Source organism: Triticum dicoccoides, chromosome 6B, assembly GCF_002162155.2.
Source record: "Triticum dicoccoides isolate Atlit2015 ecotype Zavitan chromosome 6B, WEW_v2.0, whole genome shotgun sequence".
NCBI classification, from domain to species: Eukaryota; Viridiplantae; Streptophyta; class Magnoliopsida; order Poales; family Poaceae; genus Triticum; species Triticum dicoccoides.
The window spans coordinates 498,290,220-498,309,963 of record NC_041391.1 but is presented as its reverse complement, the minus strand read 5'-3'; positions in this window follow the sequence as shown (position 1 = coordinate 498,309,963).

Here is a 19,744-nt window from a genome sequence, read left to right as displayed (position 1 = left end):
TAAACCTTGTGGGCGAGGGAACCTTCCTCCTTTTGAGAAAGAAATAGAGAAATAAAGTAATGATATGGAGCCTTGGGCTCGTTATTGCCTACCGGGGTCTAGTGCTGCACAAAGTGTCAGATAATATATGCGAAAAAGGATTATAGCATAAAAAACTGACAAGATGCACGGGGCACATGAGCTTTACTGGTGCACGGGGTCTGCGCCCGGCTTTGTACAAAGGATTACATGCAACAGCGGCAAGACTTGTACAAAAGGTGGTTGCCAAAAAAGCTTCCGGCAACCGCGCCTTACGGGTAAAACTTACGAAGATGTTCAATGTTCCAGGAGTTGCTCACCGGAATGCCATCTTCGGTCTCAAGGCGGACAGCGCCGGGCCTAGTGACTCGTTTCACCCGATAAGGGCCTTCCCACTTCGGCGTCAACTTGTTGGAATTCTTGGCCGACTGAATGCGCCGAAGAACAAGGTCGCCTTCCTCGAGACTCCTGGCATTGACTCTGCGGCTATGGTAGCGACGCAGAGCTTGCTGGTAGCGAGCGGCTCGCACAGCAGCCTGGAGACGGTCTTCCTCAAGGAGCAGCGCGTCATCTTGCCGCAGCTGCTCTTGCTCGAGCTCATCATAAGCGAGCACTCGAGGTGACCCGTATACGAGTTCCGTGGGGAGAACTGCCTCCGCTCCATAGACTAGAGCGAAGGGTGTCTGGCCGGTGGCTCGATTTGGCGTCGTCCTGATCGACCAAAGAACCACCGGCAGCTCCTCGATCCAGTTTCTTCCGCACTTGTGCAGTCTGTCGAAAGTTCTGGTCTTGAGGCCTCGCAGCACTTCAGCGTTTGCCCTCTCCGCTTGACCGTTGCTTCTCGAATGAGCAACAGAAGCGAAGCAGACCTTGGCGCCAAGATCTTGTATGTACTGCATGAAGGTGCGGCTCGTAAATTGCGTGCCGTTGTCGGTGATGATCCTGTTCGAGATCCCGAAACGGCAAACAATCGACCTGAAGAACTTGACTGTTGACTGTGTTGTCACCTTCCTCACTGGTTCCACTTCCGTCCACTTTGTGAACTTGTCGATTGCAACGTACAAGAACTCAAAGCCCCCGACAGCTCGGGGGAAGGGGCCGAGGATGTCGAGCCCCCAGACCGAAAATGGCTAGGATAAAGGGATCGTCTGGAGAGCTTGAGCTGGCTGGTGTATCTGTTTGGAATGGAACTGGCACGCTTCACACTTGGTTACTTGTGCAGTTGCATCCTGGAGGGCTGTCGGCCAGAAGAAGCCTTGTCGGAATGCTTTGCCGACAAGTGCTCTTGCGCCAATGTGGTGACCACATATGCCTCCATGTATTTCTGCCAACAGCTGTTGTCCATCTTCCCGGCGAATGCGCTTCAATTTCACACTGTTGAGTCTTATTCTGTACAGTGTGCTGTCGACAAACTTGTACATACTTGACTGCCGGGCTACTTTTTCAGCTTCTTCTTGCTCTTCGGGAAGCTCTCCTGTCTGAAGAAAACGGACAATCTGCTGCGCCCATGCTGGAGCTTGCGGCTCGACAACAAGGACTAAAGGCATATTTGTTGCTGCGGGAACATCCGCTTCTACGGCAAGACCCTGCGGCTCTGCCGGAGCGTGATATTCCCCGGCAAGCTTGCCGGAGCAGAACTTGTCGGGAGCGTTTGCTTCGACGAAACAAACCATAAGGTTTGCCGGAGCAGACTGCCCCTCGGCATCCTTGGTGTTGATCTTGGGGACTTTCTTGGCGGCGGCTTCGGGGAGCTCTGCCGGAAAGTAGTCACCGGAAACCAACTTCCTCTTTTTGCTTGGTCCAGTTGATGGTGTCACGGATGGTTGAGTCAGCTTGAGCACAAAAATCCCTGGTTCCACAGGTAACTTTAGTGCTGCGCACTTTGACAGGCCGTCAGCAATATCGTTCTGAGCTCGTGGAACGTGTTCCATTTGCAAGCCGTCAAAGTGTGCTTCTAGCTTTCTCACTTCATCAACATAAGCTTCCATCAATGGACTCTGGTAGTTCTTGTTCACTTGGCGGACGACAAGCTGTGAGTCACCCCTGATAATGAGCTTCTTGATCCCAAGGTCGGCTGCGATTCTGAGACCGGCAAGCAATCCTTCATACTCTGCAGTATTGTTAGTTGCTTGCTCTTTGGGAAAGTGCATCTGGACTACGTACTTGAGGTGCTCTCCGGTGGGTGCGACAAGCAGCACGCCAGCACCGGCGTCTTGCAGCGAGAAGGCACCATCAAAGTACATCAGCCACTCTTTGCTTGTCTCCTTGACGGGGATGCTCGTCTCTGGAATTTCTTCATCTGGAGTTGGCGTCCACTCTGCTATGAACTCTGCCAATGCCCTGCTTTGGATTGTTGCAATGCTCTCAAACTTGAGGCCAAAGCTTGACAGTTCCAAAGCCCACTCGACAATCCTGCCTGTTGCTTCTGGATTCTGCAGTATCCTCTTCAGCGGAAAGCGAGTGACCACTGTGATCTCGTGTGCCTGGAAGTAATGGCGCAGCTTTCTCGAGGCCATGAGAAGGCCAAAAAGCAATTTTTGCACACCAGAGTACCTCGACCTAGCCCCCTGGAGAAGGGAGCTGACAAAGTAAACTGGGCGCTGCACCATCTTCTTCTGCACGTCCTTGCACGTCTGCGCAGATCCATCTTTATCGGGACCAGAGCTTGCCGGACCAGAGCTTGCCGGACCAGAGCTTGCCGGAGAAGCCCCCTGCTTGTCGCTGGATTCACTTGCCGTGGTTGCTGGCTCATCGTCCGCCTCCCTCTCCGCTACTAACGCAGCACTAACCACTTGATTGGTTGCCGCTAGGTACAGCAGCAACTTCTCTTGTGGCTTAGGTGCGACAAGTATTGGAGTGGAGGACAGGTACCTCTTCAAGTCCTGCAGCGCAGCCTCCGCTTCCGGAGTCCATTTCATTGGACCTGCCTTTTTCAATATTTTGAAAAACGGCAGGGCGCGCTCAGCGGACTTAGAGATAAACCTGCTGAGAGCAGCCACGCAACCGGCAAGCCTTCGCACATCCTTGACGCGCTTCGGTGCTTCAATCTGCTCGATGGCCTTAATCTTGTCGGGATTGGCTTCAATTCCCCGCTGAGACACAAAGAACCCGAGAAGCTTGCCGGAAGGGACTCCAAACACGCACTTCTCGGGGTTGAGCTTGAGGTTGATCTTGCACAGATTTGCAAGAGTTTCTTCTAAATCTTGGATCAGGGTAGCCTTGTCCTTGCTCTTGACCACTATATCATCCATGTAGGCTTCCACATTTCTGTGTATCTGTGGCTCAAAAGCGACATGGACTACTCTTGCAAATGTTGAACCAGCATTCTTCAACCCAAAGGGCATCCGTACAAAACAGTATGTGCCACAAGGGGTGATAAATGCGGTTTTCTCCTCATCCTCTTCTGCCATGAAGATTTGATGGTATCCTGAATACGCATCAAGAAATGAAAGCAAATCACATCCAGTTGTGGAGTCAACAATCTGGTCAATGCGCGGCAAGGGAAATGGATCTTTGGGACAAGCTTTATTGACATCAGTGAAGTCTATACAAAGCCTCCATTTCCCGTTCGCCTTGCGCACGACTACAGGATTGGCCAACCATGTGGGATGGAGCACTCCTCTGACAAGGCCTGCCGCTTCCAATTTCCTGATCTCTTCTGCAACGAACTCTTGGCGCTCCACTGCCTGCTTCCTGACTCTCTGCTTGACGGGCCGCGCATGAGGACAGACGGCAAGGTGGTGCTCGATTACTTTCTTGGGAACACCGGGGATATCTGACGGTTGCCATGCAAACACGTCGACATTCGCCCGCAGGAAAGCAATGAGCGCGCTTTCCTATTTGGGGTCAAGCGTGGCACTGACGGTGAAGGTACCACCAGTGCCGTCCTCCTTGGCGGACACCTTCTTGGTCTCGGGTGGAGCTGCCATCGTCTTCTTGCACTTGCCGGTGGAGCTCAATGGTGCGTCCTCGACGGTAGCGCAGCACTCCGAAGAGGTGCGCTTGCCGGAGTGGGCATCAGAGCTCTTGCCGGACTTGGCCTTCTTCTTTCCCCCGGGAGCTTCAGCGGCAAGTGTGTGGTGATCAGCTGCGGCTGCTGCTTCCCGGTAGATCTTGTCGGCGCAGATAAGGGCATCCTTCTTGTCGCCGGGGACAGAGATGACACTTATCGGGCCTGGCATTTTGAGCATGTTGTATGCATAGTGAGAGGCTGCCATAAACTTGGCGAGCGCTGGACGGCCAAGGATCCCATTGTAGGGCAATGGAAAATCGGCAACGTCAAATGTGACCCTCTCAGTTCTGAAATTCAGCTCGCTGCCAAATGTGACCGACAGCGTGATCTTCCATTTCGGCTTGCTCCTTCCCGGGTTGATTCCTTGGAACATGCCGGTCTCTTCGAGCTCGCTGTCAGGGATCTGGAGTTTGTGAAGGACCGCGGAGGAGATGAGATTCAAGCCGGCCCCGCCGTCAACTAGCATCTTTGTGACCTTGAGGTTGCGGATAGTTGGTGAAACCAACATCGGCAAGCACCCGACCGCAGTTACACGATCAGGGTGATCCCCAATGTCGAAGATGATAGGCATGCTGGACCATTTCAGGGGCTTGCGTGACTCTATGGATGGCTCCGCTGCATTCACTTCCCGCATCCACCGCTTGAGCTGGCGGTGCAAAGTATGCAGAGAGGCGCCACCGTCAACGCACAGGACCTCTGTGGCTTTCTGAAATTCCTGCTCATCGGCCTCATCATCATCCACGTCTTCGTCATCGTCGTCATCTCCATCCTTGTCGCGGCCGCGGAGAGGTCTGTCTCCTTGCCGCTGTTTGGCCTTGCCGCGGCGTCCTCCCCGGCCGGGGCGTTTCTTGCCGGATCCACCAGTTCCTTCCTGGGTCTTCTCTTTGTCGCGTCGCTCGTATTCAGCTTTCTGCTGCTCAGCAAGCTGTTCGACCTTCTTGCAGTTCTGGAGATCGTGACCCTTGGTGCGGTGAATCTTGCAATACTGCCTGCCGGAGCTGTCCTGCTTGTCGGCGGCCACCACAGGATGGGCCTCCTTGTCGGAGCCACCAGCCTTAGCTTCCTTGGCGCCACCTCCGTTGCCGGTCTGCTCGACAGCTAACACTTCCTTGCCCTTATTCCTTCTGTTGTTCCGCCGCCGGCCTTTCCTTGTCGGGGCGGCATCCTCACTGTCAGATCCTCCTGCTCCTGTACTCTCTCCGGGGAGCCTCCTCCCCTCTTCAACGCGTGCACACTTGTTAGCCAGGGCGTAAAGCTCGCTGACGTCTCTGATCTTACACATCGCCATCTCCTCCCTCATCCTTCGGTTTCGCACGTTTTGATGGAACGCGCTGATGATCGCGGCGGGGTGGACGTCTGGGATGTTGTGCTGTACGCGGCTGAATCTCTGAATGTACTTGCGCAATGGCTCTCCTTCCTTCTGGGCGAGCAGATGAAGATCGCTCTCTTGGCCATGTGGCTTGTGGCCGCCTGTAAAGGCGCCGACAAACTGATGGCACAGATCAGCCCAGGAGGATATGGAGTTGTCCGGCAAGTGCATGAGCCAGGATCTGACATTGGGCTTGAGCACCAGCGGGAAGTAGTTGGCAAGGATCTTGTCATCTCGCCCCCCGGCAGCCTGCACCGCAATGGTGTAGATGCTGAGGAACTCCGACGGGTGCGTCTTGCCGTCGTACTTCTCCGGCACATCTGGCTTGAAATTCTTTGTGCTGGGCCACTGGACTTGCCGCAGCTCACGGGTAAACGCAGGACAACCTACCGTGTACGGCAGATCGCCTGGTTCCCCTGGCGCATGCATGTCAACAGAGAGCCCAGCGCGCTTGTCGGATTGACGTCGCGCTTCTCTTCGGCGCTCGATGCGGGTTCGAGCGTCTTCTTGTTGTCGTTCATGGAGAACTTGGCGCTGGTCGCAACGAGCTCGTGGGTCCGACGACGCGGTGGAGCCGCTGTTGGGGTGGACCCGGCGAGTCGGCGATTTTGGCCTTCGTAGTGGAGAGTGCATGGAAGTCGCACCTCCCTTAGTCTTGTTGCCATCGGCTCGCGTCCGGCTGTCCTGCCGCGGCAGCGAGGTGCTTGGTCGCCGCGCAGTGTCGCTGTTGGCAAAGCCGATGAGGCTCTGGATAGTGGCCCTCCATTCGTCGGTCTTGTCCACCGTCGGAGGATAGTCCAGGAGCAGCTGGGCCCGCGCCAAGGCTTCTGCTGGGGTGGTGGGCGGCAGAGGTGAACGATGCAAGGAGAGGGGCGTGCTCGGACTCCTAACCAAGTTAGAAGGAGCAGCGTCCCGTCCCGGCGACCGCACCTTGCTGGGGCCGGCATGCTGGCGTGCATGCTAGTCTTGAACGCCACGCGAACCACCATCTTGATCTTGGGTCAGCGGACGTATGGCGCTGCGAACGCTATGACGCTGCTGGTCCCGCGCCTCCTGAGAGGGACGCGGTGCGCGCATGGACGCCGAGGTCTGTGCTGCCTTGTCCTTGGACTTGGCAGCGCTGTGGGCACCCTCGTCGACGCCCATTCCTCCGCCGACGTCCACTCCACCACCCGTTTGTTCCGGAGGCGGTGGAAGCGACGCAGACGGAACAGCTGCCTCCGAATCCTTCTTCTTCGGTGGCATGTCGATGAAGACGATGAAGATTTAGTTTGCGTGCACGCCGGATCGGGTTCGCACAATCTCGACACCCCCTACCTGGCGCGCCAAAGATGTCGGGGAAACTGATCCACGAACACCTATGGGGATCGGCGGACGGAACCCCTTTCGGTTCGGTGAGGGCGGAGGTTGAACAAAGAGCGGATCGAGGCAGTACACGCGGGCGGTTTTACCCATCTTCGGGCCGCACAGATGCGTAAAACCCTACTGCTGCTTGTTTGTGTGTATTGAATCTTTGCTCAGGAGCGATCGACGCTACGAGACTGAGCGTAGGAGTGTTTCTGGTGTCTCCAATGAGCCGAACTGGCCGAACCCCCTCTACTTTGCACTTGGGCCTCCTTTTATACTTTCAAGGGGTCACCGACAGGTGGCAACGTAGACTAGAAGGGTAAAAATGGAAAAGGATGTGGTAGGTGCAGCTACCGCTACTGTGGATACAGTGCGCCCTACCTAACTCTGACGGCAGGGGACAAGGGCATTAAATGTCTGTCTGAGTCTCCTAAACAGTGCAAAAGGTGACCGTTAGGAGCGCCACCGTTTGCCACGATGGGCTTCTCTTCATCTCCGCTTGCCACCATGTACCCCTAGCTGCACGGCCTCCTGCCACGTGTGCTTGGGAGAGTCCCAGAGCGACACGTTAGCAGGTGTGCTGGAGCGCGGGCACGAAGTGGGGGTTTCCCGCGGCAAGCTCCTTGCCGCGGCCGTCGTCTTGTCGCGTCCGGAAGCTTGTCGCTCGCCGGATCTTGCCGGGACGCAGGGCGCGTCGCGGCAAGCTTTTCTTGGTATGCCTTGAGTGGCCTTCCCGGCAAGCTCCTCTTGCCGGGGTCCTGTCTCTTCCCGGCAAGATCCTCTCGCCGGGGCCTTGGTTGGCCTTCCCGGCAAGCTCCTCTTGCCGGGGCCTTGGTTGGCCCTCCCGGCAAGATCCTCTTGTCGGGGCCTTGGTTTGCCCTCCCGGCAAGCTCCTCTTGCCGGGGCCTTGGTTGGCCCTCCCGGCAAGCTCCTCTTGTCGGGGCCTTGGTTTGTGTACTTTGTTCTTGAATGGTCTTCAAGGGAACCACGGAGGGTCTTGGCGGTCACCCGGCAAGCCTTGCCGCGGGGTGCTGCAACTGCCCGTGCACGAGTTCGGGGATACTAGGGTACCCCTACTCTAGTACACCGACACCAACATCTCCACCAACTCTTTCTCCCTCTATGCAACGGTGTAACCTCTCTCTTATCCGCTGTAATCTCTACTTAAACATGGTGCTCAATGCTATATATTGTTCCCCATTGATGTATGGCTATCTTATGATGTTTGAGTAGATCTGTTTTGTCCTATGGGTTAATTGATGATCGTGATTGGTTTGAGTTGCATGTTTTATTATTGGTGCTGTCCTATTGTGCCCTCCGTGTCGTGCAAGCGTGAGGGATTCCTGCTATAGGGTTTGCAATATGTTTATGATTTGCTTATGGTGGGTGGCGTGAGTGACAGAAGCACAGACCCGAGTATGTAGGTTGTTTGTGTATGGGATAAAAGGGGACTTGATACTTTAATGCTATGGTTGGGTTTTACTTTAATGAATCTTTAGTAGTTGCGGACGCTTGCTAGAGTTCCAATCATAAGTGCATATGATCCAAGTAGAGAAAGTATGTTAGCTTATGCCTCTCCCTCAAATAGAATTGCAACAATGATTACCGGTCTAGTTATCGATTGCCTTGGACAAATAACTTTCTCATAACAAAAAGCTCTCTACTAATATTTACTTTATTGCTTCTTCTTCTAAGCAGCCCCTAGCTTTTATTTACGTGTTCTTTATTTTCTTGCAAAGCTATCGAACAACACCTACAAAGTATTTCTAGTTTCATACTTGTTCTAGGTAAAGCGAACGTCAAGCGTGCGTAGAGTTGTATCGATGGTTGGTAGAACTTGAGGGAATATTTATTCTACCTTTAGCTCCTCATTGGGTTCGACACTCTTACTTATCGAAAACTGTTGCGATCCCTTATACTTGTGGGTTATCAAGACCTTTTTCTGGCGCCGTTGCCGGGGAGTCATAGCGTGGGGTGAATATTCTCGTGTGTGCTTGTTTGCTTTATCACTAAGTAATTTTTATTTGTTGTTCTTAGTTGTTCTCTATCTTTAGTTATGGATATGGGACACAAAATACCAAAAAAATTAGGTGTACTTGCTACTCATGAGGATGGGGTAACTCCTAAAACCCTCGATTCTCATCATGAGAAAAATATTTTGTACTACTTTGATAATCCTGAGAAAACCCCATTCAACTTTATAATGGGAGTAACGTTGGATCAACGTGAATACTTTAGGGATTATCGCTTGACACAAAAAGGGAAACTATTATGGGATCAAATTAATATGTTGAAGTGGTATGCTAGACAACTATGCTTGGAATATGATTATACTTGTTGCTCTAGGATGAATGCTCCACACCTCCCCTTTTCATGCAAATTTAATGATAATGAAACCTTGGCTTCTTATGCTAGAGGTATATATGATTACTATGATGTGGAACAAATAGAAGAATTTGTTGCTTTTATGGGTGCTTATGAAATTGAATCCATGTTTAAAGAGTTTGAGGATTTTGATGATGCTTGTTATAGATCTGAAAATTTAGCTATCCTTAAATATTGTTATGAGAATTATGAATATAATGCCTATATTAATGCACTTATTAAGAAAGTCTCCGCTGTCCAAGAAGAGACTAATATTTTGCAGGAATCTATGGAAGAAGAAATTGATGAAACTGTGAGCTCATTGGATGAAAAAATGAGGAGGAGAGCGAAGAACAAAAGGAGGAAGAGCGGATTGATCACCCGTGCCCACCTTCTAATGAGAGTAACTCTTCAACTCATACATTGTTTAATTTTCCTTCGTGCTTACCGAAGGATGATTGCTATGATGATTGATATGATCTCGTTGTTTCTCTTGAAATATGCCTTTTTGATGATGCTTGCTATGCTTGTGGCCAAGATGCCAATATGAATTATGCTTATGGAGATGAACTTGCTATAGTTCCTTATGTTAAACATGAAATTGTTGCTATTGCACCCATGCATGATAGTCCTATTATCTTTTTGAATTCTCCCAACTACACTATATCGGAGAAATTTGTGCTTATTAAGGATTATATTGATGGGTTACCTTTTACCGTTGCACATGATGATTTTGATGAATATAATATGCATGTGCTTGCAACTCCTACTTGCAATTATTATGAGAGAGGAACTATACCTCCACCTCTCTATGTTTCCCATACGATAGAATTGCAAGAAATTGTTTATACTATGCATTGGCCTTTACTTGGTGTGCATGAACTATTTTTTTATGACATGCCGATGCATAGAAAGAGAGTTAGACTTCGTTTTTGCATGATATATGTTACTTTGTGCTCACTACTAAATTATAAATCATTGTTAATTAAAATTGGATTTGATATACCTTGGGATCCGGGTGGATTCATTACTTGAGCACTAAATGCCTAGCTTAATGGCTTTAAAGAAAGCGCTGCCAGGGAGACAACCCGGAAGTTTTAGAGAGTCATTTATTTCTGTAGAGTGCTTTTTATAGTTTAAAAACACAAAAATAAAGAGGGGAACCTAGAAACTTTTCAAAAAGGAAAGTGAAAGTGAGAAAGACAAGCATTGTTGAAGTAGGAGAGCTCCTTGAACTTTGTTCATGCTCACGGAAACTTTGTGAATCTTGATTACAGAAACTTTTCATAAAAAATAATTATCCCCTTGTACAATTCCATTGTATTATAAAAATAATGTGCTAAGGTTTGCCTTTAGGATGTTTACAATGCTTGTTGGTTTGTATGGTGCAGGACAGAAACTTTGGCTGAAGTGCGCGATTTTACATTTTTAACTGGAAAGTCAAACGGTTCTTATTCCTTTTGCAATGTCTTTCTATACAACTTTTTTATTTTTCCTAATTTTGGTAGAATTTTTGGGGTACCAGAAGTATGGTGGATGTTCAGATTGCTACAGACTGTTCTGTTTTTGACAGATTCTGTTTTTGATGCATAGTTTGCTTGTTTTGATGAATCTATCAATTTATATCAGTGGATTAAGCCATGAAAAAGTTATATTACAGTAGACACAATGCAAAAACAAGATATGAATTGGTTTGCAACAGTACTTAGAGTGGTGATTTGCTTTATTATACTAACGGATCTTACCGAGTTTTCTGTTGAAGTTTTGTGTGGATGAAGTGTCTAAACGAGGAGGTCTCGATATGAGGAAAAGGAAGAGAGGCAAGAGCTCAAGATTGGGGATGCCCGATGCACCCCAAGTAAATATTCAAGGAGACTCAAGCGTCTAAGCTTGGGGATGCCCCGGAAGGCATCCCCTCTTTCTTCAACAAGTATCAGTATGTTTTTGTATTCGTTTCGTTCATGCATTATGTGCAAGTCTTGGAGCATCTTTTGCATTTAGTTTTCATTTTTTCTTTTATGCACCATGATGGTATGAGATAGTCCTTGGTTGATTTATAGAATGCTCATTGCACTTCACTTAAATCTTTTGAGTATGGCTTTATAGAATGCTTCATGCGCTTCACTTATATCATTTGAAGTCTGGATTGCCTGTTTCTCTTCACATAGAAAACCGCCATTTGTAGAATGCTCTTTTGCTTCACTTATATTTGTTAGAGCGTGGGCATATCTTTTGTAGAAAGAATTAAACTCGCTTGCTTCACTTATATCTATTTAGAGAGATGACAGGAATTGGTCATTCACATGGTTAGTCATAAAATCCTACATAAACTTGTACATCACTGAATATGATATGTTTGATTCCTTGCAATAGTTTTGCGATATAAAGATGGTGATATTAGAGTCATGCTAGTGGGTGGTTATGGATTGTAGAGACACTTGTGTTGAGGTTTGTGATTCCCATAGCATGCACGTATGGTGAACCACTTTGTGATGAAGTTGGAGCACAATTTTATTTATTGATTGTCTTCCTTATGAGTGGCGGTCGGGGACGAGCGATGGTCTTTTACTACCAATCTATCCCCCTAGGAGCATGCGTGTAGTACTTTGTTTTCAATGGCTTGTAGATTTTTGCAATAAGTATATGAGTTATTTATGACTAATGTTGAGTCCATGGATTATACGCACTCTCACCCTTCCATCATTGCTAGCCTCTTCGGTACCGTGCATTGCCCTTTCTCACCTCGAGAGTTGGTGCAAACTTCGCCAGTGCATCCAAACCCTGTGATATGATACGCTCTATCACACATAAGCCTCCTTATATCTTCCTCAAAATAGCCACCATACCTACTTATCATGGCATTTCTATAGCCATTCTGAGATATATTGCCATGCAACTTTCATCATCATCATCATATCCATGACTTGAGCTTTTCATTGTCATATTGCTTTGCATGATCGTAAGATAGCTAGCATGATGTTTTCATGGCTTGTCCATTTTTTTATGTCATTGCTACGCTAGATCATTGCACATCCCGGTACACCACCGGAGGCATTCATATAGAGTCATATCTTTGTTATAGATGTTGAGTTGTAAGTAAATAAAAGTGTGATGATCATCATTATTAGAGCATTGCCCCAGTGAGGAAAGGATGATGGAGACTATGATTCCCCCACAAGTCGGGATGAGACTCCATACTTTATGAAAAATAAAAGAGGCCAAAGAAGTCCAAATAAAAAAAAAGAGGCCAAAGAAGCCCACCAAAAAAATGAGAGAAAAAGAGAGAAGGGGCAATGTTACTATCCTTTTACCACACTTGTGCTTCAGAGTAGCACCATGTTCTTCGTAGAGAGAGCCTCCTATGCTTTCACTTTCATATACTAGTGGGAATTTTCATTATAGAACTTGGCTTGTATATTCCGATGATGGGCTTCCTCAAATGCCCGAGGTCTTCATGAGCAAGCAAGTTGGATGCACACCCACTTAGTTTCAGTTCGAGCTTTCATACACTTATAGCTCTAGTGCATCCATTGCATGGCAATCCCTACTCACTCACATTGATATCTATTGATGGACATCTCCATAGCCCGTTGATACGCCTAGTCGATGTGAGACTTTCTCCTTTTTTGTCTTCTCCACATAACCCCACCATCATATTCTATTCCACCTATAGTGCTATGTCCATGGCTCACGCTCATGTATTGCGTGAAAGTTGAAAAAGTTTGAGATTATTAAAGTATGAAACAATTGCTTGGCTTGTCATCGGGGTTGTGCATGATTAAATACTTTGTGTGATGAAGATAGAGCAACAACCAGACTATATGATTTTGTAGGGATAACTTTCTTTGGCCATGTTGTTTTGAAAAGACATGATTGCTTTATTGGTACGCTCGAAGTATTATTGTTTTTATGTCAAATGATAGACTATTGCTTTGAATCACTCGTGTCTTAATATTCATGCCATGATTATACATATGATCAAGATTATGCTAGGTAGCATTCCACATCAAAAATTATCTTTTTTATCATTTACCTACTCGAGGATGAGCAGGAATTAAGCTTGGGGATACTGATACGTCTTCATCGTATCTATAATTTTTGATTGTTCCATGCCAATATTATTCAACTTTCATATACTTTTGGCAACTTTTTATACTATTTTTTGGGACTAACATATTGATCCAGTGCCCAGTGCCAGTTCCTGTCTGTTGCATGTTTTTTGTTTCGCAGAAACCCAATATCAAACGGAGTCCAAATAGGATAAAAATGGACGGAGATTTTTTTGGAATATTTATGATTTTCGGGAAGTAAAATCAACGCGAGACGGTGTCCGAGGTGGTCACGAGGTAGGGGGCGCGCTATACCCCCCCAGGCATGCCCCTTACCCTCGTGGTCCACCCGTAAGGCGGTTGACGCTCTTCTTTTGGCGCAAGAAAGATAATTTTATGAGAAAGATCTGGGCGAAAGATTCACCCCAATCGGAGTTACGGATCTCCAGATATAAAGGAAACGGTGAGGGGGTAGAAAAAAGAACGCAGAAATAGAGAGATAGATCCAATCTCAGAGGGGCTCTCGCCCCTCCCATGCCATGGGAGCCAACGAACAGAGGGGAAACCCTTCTACCATCTAGGGAGGAGGTCAAGGAAGAAGAAGAAGAAGGGGGGCTCTCTCCCCCTTGCTTCCGGTGGCGCTGGAGCGCTGCCGGGGGCCATCATCATCACCGCGATCTTCACCAACACCGCCGCCATGTTCACCAACATCTCCACCAACTCTTTCTCCCTCTATGCAGCGGTGTAACCTCTCTCTTACCCGCTGTAATCTCTACTTAAACATGGTGCTCAACGCTATATATTGTTCCCCAATGATGTATGGCTATCTTATGATGTTTGAGTAGATCCGTTTTGTCCTATGGGTTAATTGATGATCGTGATTGGTTTGAGTTGCATGTTTTATTATTGGTGTTGTTCTATTGTGCCCTCCGTGTCGCGCAAGCGTGAGGGATTCCCGTTGTAGGGTTTGCAATATGTTTATGATTTGCTTATGGTGGGTGGCGTGAGTGACAGAAGCACAGACCTGAGTAAGTAGGTTGTTTGCGTATGGGATAAAAGGGGACTTGATACTTTAATGCTATGGTTGGGTTTTACCTTAATGAATCTTTAGTAGTTGCGAACGCTTGCTAGAGTTCCAATCATAAGTGCATATGATCCAAGTAGAGAAAGTATGTTAGCTTATGCCTCTCCCTCAAATAGAATTGCAACAATGATTACTGGTCTAGTTATCGATTGCCTTGGACAAATAACTTTCTCATAACAAAAAGCTCTCTACTAATATTTACTTTATTGCTTCTTCTTCTAAGCAGCCCCTAGCTTTTATTTACGTGTTCTTTATTTTCTTGCAAAGATATCCAACAACACCTACAAAGTATTTCTAGTTTCATACCTGTTCTAGGTAAAGCGAACGTCAAGCGTGCGTAGAGTTGTATCGGTGGTCGATAGAACTTGAGGGAATATTTATTCTACCTTTAGCTCCTCGTTGGGTTCGACACTCTTACTTATCGAAAACTGTTGCGATCTGTATACTTGCGGGTTATCACTAAGGAGGAATGGCTATTGAGGAGACCAGGATGCTCGAGGAACGAACCGCTTTAAATGCGGAAGCACAACGAGTTCATGTAGAGGCTTATCGGCTTATGTTGGATCAGAACGCCTCAAACGAGGTGACGAGGAGAAGGCACCAATCTCGTCTACCACTGGTTTACGAAGGAAGAAATCTTTTTAACACGCCAAGAGTGGGCACTAGTAACCCGCCCGTGGTGAACCGGATTGAAGCACCCAGGACAGGAGTGCCGGATCAGCCGGGCACGATGGGTCCGCCTCAGCAGAATCATGATCCGCCGCAATACGCACCAGCGCCACCAGGTCATTTTCCTACCCCATTGGACAACATGATTGCTGTGGCGTCAAGGTTGGCTGCTATTCCAATGGAAGGTGATTCCCCCACGGTGGTTGGGACACGACGGGCTAGGGATTTACTCCAGACAGCAATGGTTCACCAACAGGCTTATTCATACAGTCGGGACAGGATACACTCTACCGCTCGTCCAAGCCAGAGTTACAGCACGCGTGCTGAAGAGCCAGTTGTGTCAAGCAGTGGATGGAATCATCATTTGCCACGGAGGCCTAACCCGGTAGGGGGAAGGAATGAAGCACATGATTTAGTGGACCAAGGACGAGCGTGTCGTGGTGCCAGATTGACTGCACAGGACATGGAGCGTCAGCTTACGCCGGTTCGTGCAACTACTACAGTGGAGCCAGGAGTTTCTTTTGCCACTTTGGGGGTGCCGTATCTCACACCGGCCCTGCGCAATGCGCGGTTGCCCAATGACTTCAAGGGCCCTCGAAAAGTACCCAATTACACTGCTGATTTACATCCCGAGTCATGGGTAGAAAGCTATGAGATGGCCATGGAGATGTTGGACATGGATGGAGCGGTGTGTGCTAAGTACTTCACTATGATGCTGGAAGGAACAGCTCGCACTTGGCTAAAGAGTTTACCACCGAATTCAATTGGGTCATGGGAGGAGTTGAAGAGCCGGTTTATCAACAACTTCAAAGATACTTGCAAGCAACCGATGTCAATTGTTGATCTGGCCGCTTGTGTTCAAGCAGAGGGTGAATCGACTACCCATTGGGTACGCCGGGTTTCTGAGATCTTGCATTCATCTGACCGCATCAATGCAGATTCAGCAATCATAACGTTGGAAGGCAATTGCAAGTTCAAGCCTTTGAAGTTCAACTTGGGGCGGATGAAGCGTCACTCCAATGCTATGGGAACACTCATGGGGGCTCTGGTTAAGTATGCTGACTCTGATAATACCAAGGATCCCGAGTCTGACGAGGAGAAGCCGGCGAAGGGAAAGAAGAGCGGCAACACCAAGGGACAGCAGCCTAACCTGGCAAGCAACGGTAACAACGGTAAACGTAAAGCGGACAATTCAGATTTTGCGGCTAACTCCAATGTGCAGGGTAATAATCAACGTCGTAAGGGTAAACCGCCCCAACGCAGTGGCGGTATGAATTTGGAGCTTTTGTTGAATCAGCCTTGCCCGAAGCACGGGACAAAGGAGGTTCCAGCCACGCACCTCTGGAAGGATTGTTTCATTATGCGGGAGTTCATAAATTCTAATCTTTTCCAGTATGATCAGGGCCCATCCGGCGGTTCAGGATCTCATGGGCCGGGTTATGGTGGTGGCGGTTCAAACTCCGGATTCCAGGGCAATCAGGGCAATCAGAACCAGGGTGGTTATAATCAATAGAATAATCAGGGGAATCAGCAGCGGTCGGTTTATCAGAGTCACCCGAAGCAATTGAGTAGTGGGCAGTATCACGTTTTCACCACTAGCTTGTGCAAGCGCGATCAGAAGCTTCACAAGAGAGCAGTAAACGTTGTTGAACCGGCAGTGCCTCGTTATTTACGTTGGTCCGAACAACCCATTGTGTGGAGCAGAGAGGATCATCCACCCTGGGTTGACAATCTAGGTCATATGGCTTTGGTGGTGGCGCCTCAGGTTGGAGGTTATAAGTTCACCAAGGTGCTCATGGATGGAGGGAGCAGTATCAATATTTTGTATTATGAAACCTTTCGGCGCATGGGATTGATGGATAAGAATCTTAAACCGTCAAACACTATTTTTCACGGAGTGGTACCAGGAAAATCGGCATACCCAGTTGGTAAGATCAGTTTGGAAGTGGTATTTGGAGATGACCATGATTCCAGGTCAGAAACCTTAACCTTTGAAGTGGTGAAAATCCAGAGCCCATATCATGCCCTGTTTGGACGGCCGGCTTATGCAAGGTTCATGGCAAGGCCCTGTTATGTTTATCTCCAGCTCAAAATGCCGGGTCATAAGGGGACCATTACAGTACATGGGAGTCTTAAGATCGCTTTGGACTGTGAAGAAGGTGATGCGGCTTATGCTGAATCGGTTTGTGTGGCAGAAGAGTTGAAGTTCTATAAGGACAATGTTGATCCGGCAGATATGACTCCTCTGAAGAAGCCCACCACAGAACATGACACGACCCTGAAGTTCAAACCGGCTGATGAGACTAAGATGGTTGATTTTGTTCCTGGCGATTCATCCAAACAGTTTAGTATCAGTACTAATCTGGATCCAAAATAGGAAAGCACGCTCATTGAGTTCATCCGTGAGAACCGGGACATCTTTGCATGGAAGCCTTCTGACATGCCAGGTGTACCGAGGGAACTCGCTGAGCACAATCTCAATATTGATCCCAAGTTTAAACCGATCAAACAGATTATTCGTCGCTTCAACGAAGAAAGGCGCAAGGACATTGGAGAAGAGGTAGCCCGGCTGTTGGCTGCTGGGTTTATCGTTGAAGTTTTTCATCTAGAGTGGCTGGCCAATCCGGTGCTAGTGCTTAAGAAGAATGGCACTTGGCGCATGTGTGTGGATTACACGGACTTGAACAAAGCTTGTCCGGCCGATCCTTTTGCTCTCCCTCGTATTGATCAAATCATTGATGCTACGGTAGGTTGTGAGGGTTTGAGTTTCTTGGATGCTTATTCTAGTTATCATCAGATCAAGATGGCGGTTAAGGACCAGGAGAAAACAGCTTTCATCACTCCCTTTGGAGCCTTCTGCTATGTTTCTATGCCTTTTGGGCTCAAGAGTGCCCAGCTAACTTATCAGCGTTGTGTGCAGAATTGTCTTCATACCCAAATTGGGCTCAATGTTCATGCTTATGTGGATGATATTGTGGTCAAGTCCAGGAAGAAGGAGACATTGATTGAAGACTTGAAGGAGACCTTTGACAATCTTCGGGTGTATAAAATGATGCTCAATTCGGCCAAGTGCGTCTTTGGTGTTCCGGCAAGCAAGCTCTTAGGTTTCCTAGTGTCTAACAGGGGCATTGAGGCTAATCCAGTAAAACTCAAGGTTATTACGTCTCTGGCTAAACAGGCATGTATCAATGATGTTCAGTGTCTGGCGGGTCGAATTGCAGCCCTGAGCCGGTTTATCAGCCGTTTGGGAGATATGGCGATCCCTCTATATCAGATGTTGAAGAAAACAGACACTTTTGTCTGGAGTGTCGCTGCTGATGCGGTGTTTGAGGACTTGAAGAGGCAGTTGGCTGAACCGTTGGTCCTTGCCGCTCCGGTCAACAATGAGCCGTTGTTATTATATGTGGCTGCTAATGCCTGGGCTGTCAGCGTGGCTATAGTGGTTGAGCGCAAGGAGGCTGGGAAGGAATGTCCGGTTTAAAGGCCGGTTTACTATATTAGTGAAGTGCTCATTGAGTCAAAGCAAAGATATCCGCATTGGCAGAAGCAGGTGTATGGGGTTTTCATGGTGAGTCGGAAGCTTAAACAGTACTTTCAGGGCCATCCCATCCCAGTGGTCAGTTCTGCTCCTTTGGGTGATATAATTTAGAACAGGGAGGTAACTGGTCAGGTTGCAAAGTGGGCTATTGAGCTTGGACCACACGGGTTGAAGTATATGCCTCGGACAGCTATCAAGTCTCAAGCGCTTGTCGACTTCATCAATGATTGGACAGAGTTGCAGGCACCGGAAGACAAACCGGATAACACATACTGGACTATCCACTTCGACGGGTCCAGACAATTGGAGGGCTCGGGGGCTGGAGTTGTCCTTACTTCCCCTCGAGGTGATAAATTTTGTTATGTTCTCCGCTTAATGTTTCCTTGTACTAACAATGCAGCTGAGTACGAGGCCTTGCTCCATGGTCTTCGCGTGGCTAAGGAAATGAACTTAAGCCAGGTACGATGCTTTGGAGACTCGGATTTGGTGGCTCAGCAAGTTTCTGGTACTTGGGACTCTAAGGATCCACTCATGGCGGCTTACAGACAAGAGGTGGATATTGTGGCTGGTCACTTCAAGGGTTATCAGGTTGAGCACATTGATCGGTGCAAAAATGAAGCAGCAGATGCTTTAACCCGGCTGGGGTCTCAGCGTAAACCGGTGCCGCCCAATACCTTTCTAGATGTTCTGCATAACCCGTCGGTTAAGTTGCCTACAGAGGAGGATTTGGCTATTCCTGATCCGGAGGCACAATTGGTGGCCGCTTTACATCTCATTCCGAATTGGACGGTTCCATATTTGGCGTATATGAACCGGGGCAAGTTACCAGAAGATGAAGTTCTGGTCAGACAAATAGTCCAGCGATCAAAGTCCATGGTTATTCACAATGGTGAGTTACATCACTGCAGTGTCTCAGGCGTGTTCCAGCACTGTGTTCCTCCTGAAGAGGGCCAAGAGATTTTGCGTGAGATCCACGAAGGAGATTGTGGTCACCACACCGGTTCAAAATTCTTGTTTGCTAAGGCTTTTCGTCATGGCTTATATTGGTTGATGGATCATGCTGATGCTGAGGACTTGGTAAAGCGGTGCGATGCTTGTCAGAAGTTTTCACGCCGAGCTCATGTTCCAGCTTAAGAGCAACGGATGATTCCAATCACTTGGTCGTTTGCTACTTGGGGGCTTGATATGGTAGGACCTTTTAAGAGGTCCAAAGATAAGAAGACCCACCTTTTGGTGGCGGTTGACAAGTTCACTAAATGGGTTGAAGCGGAGCTAGTAAGCAAGTGTGATGCAG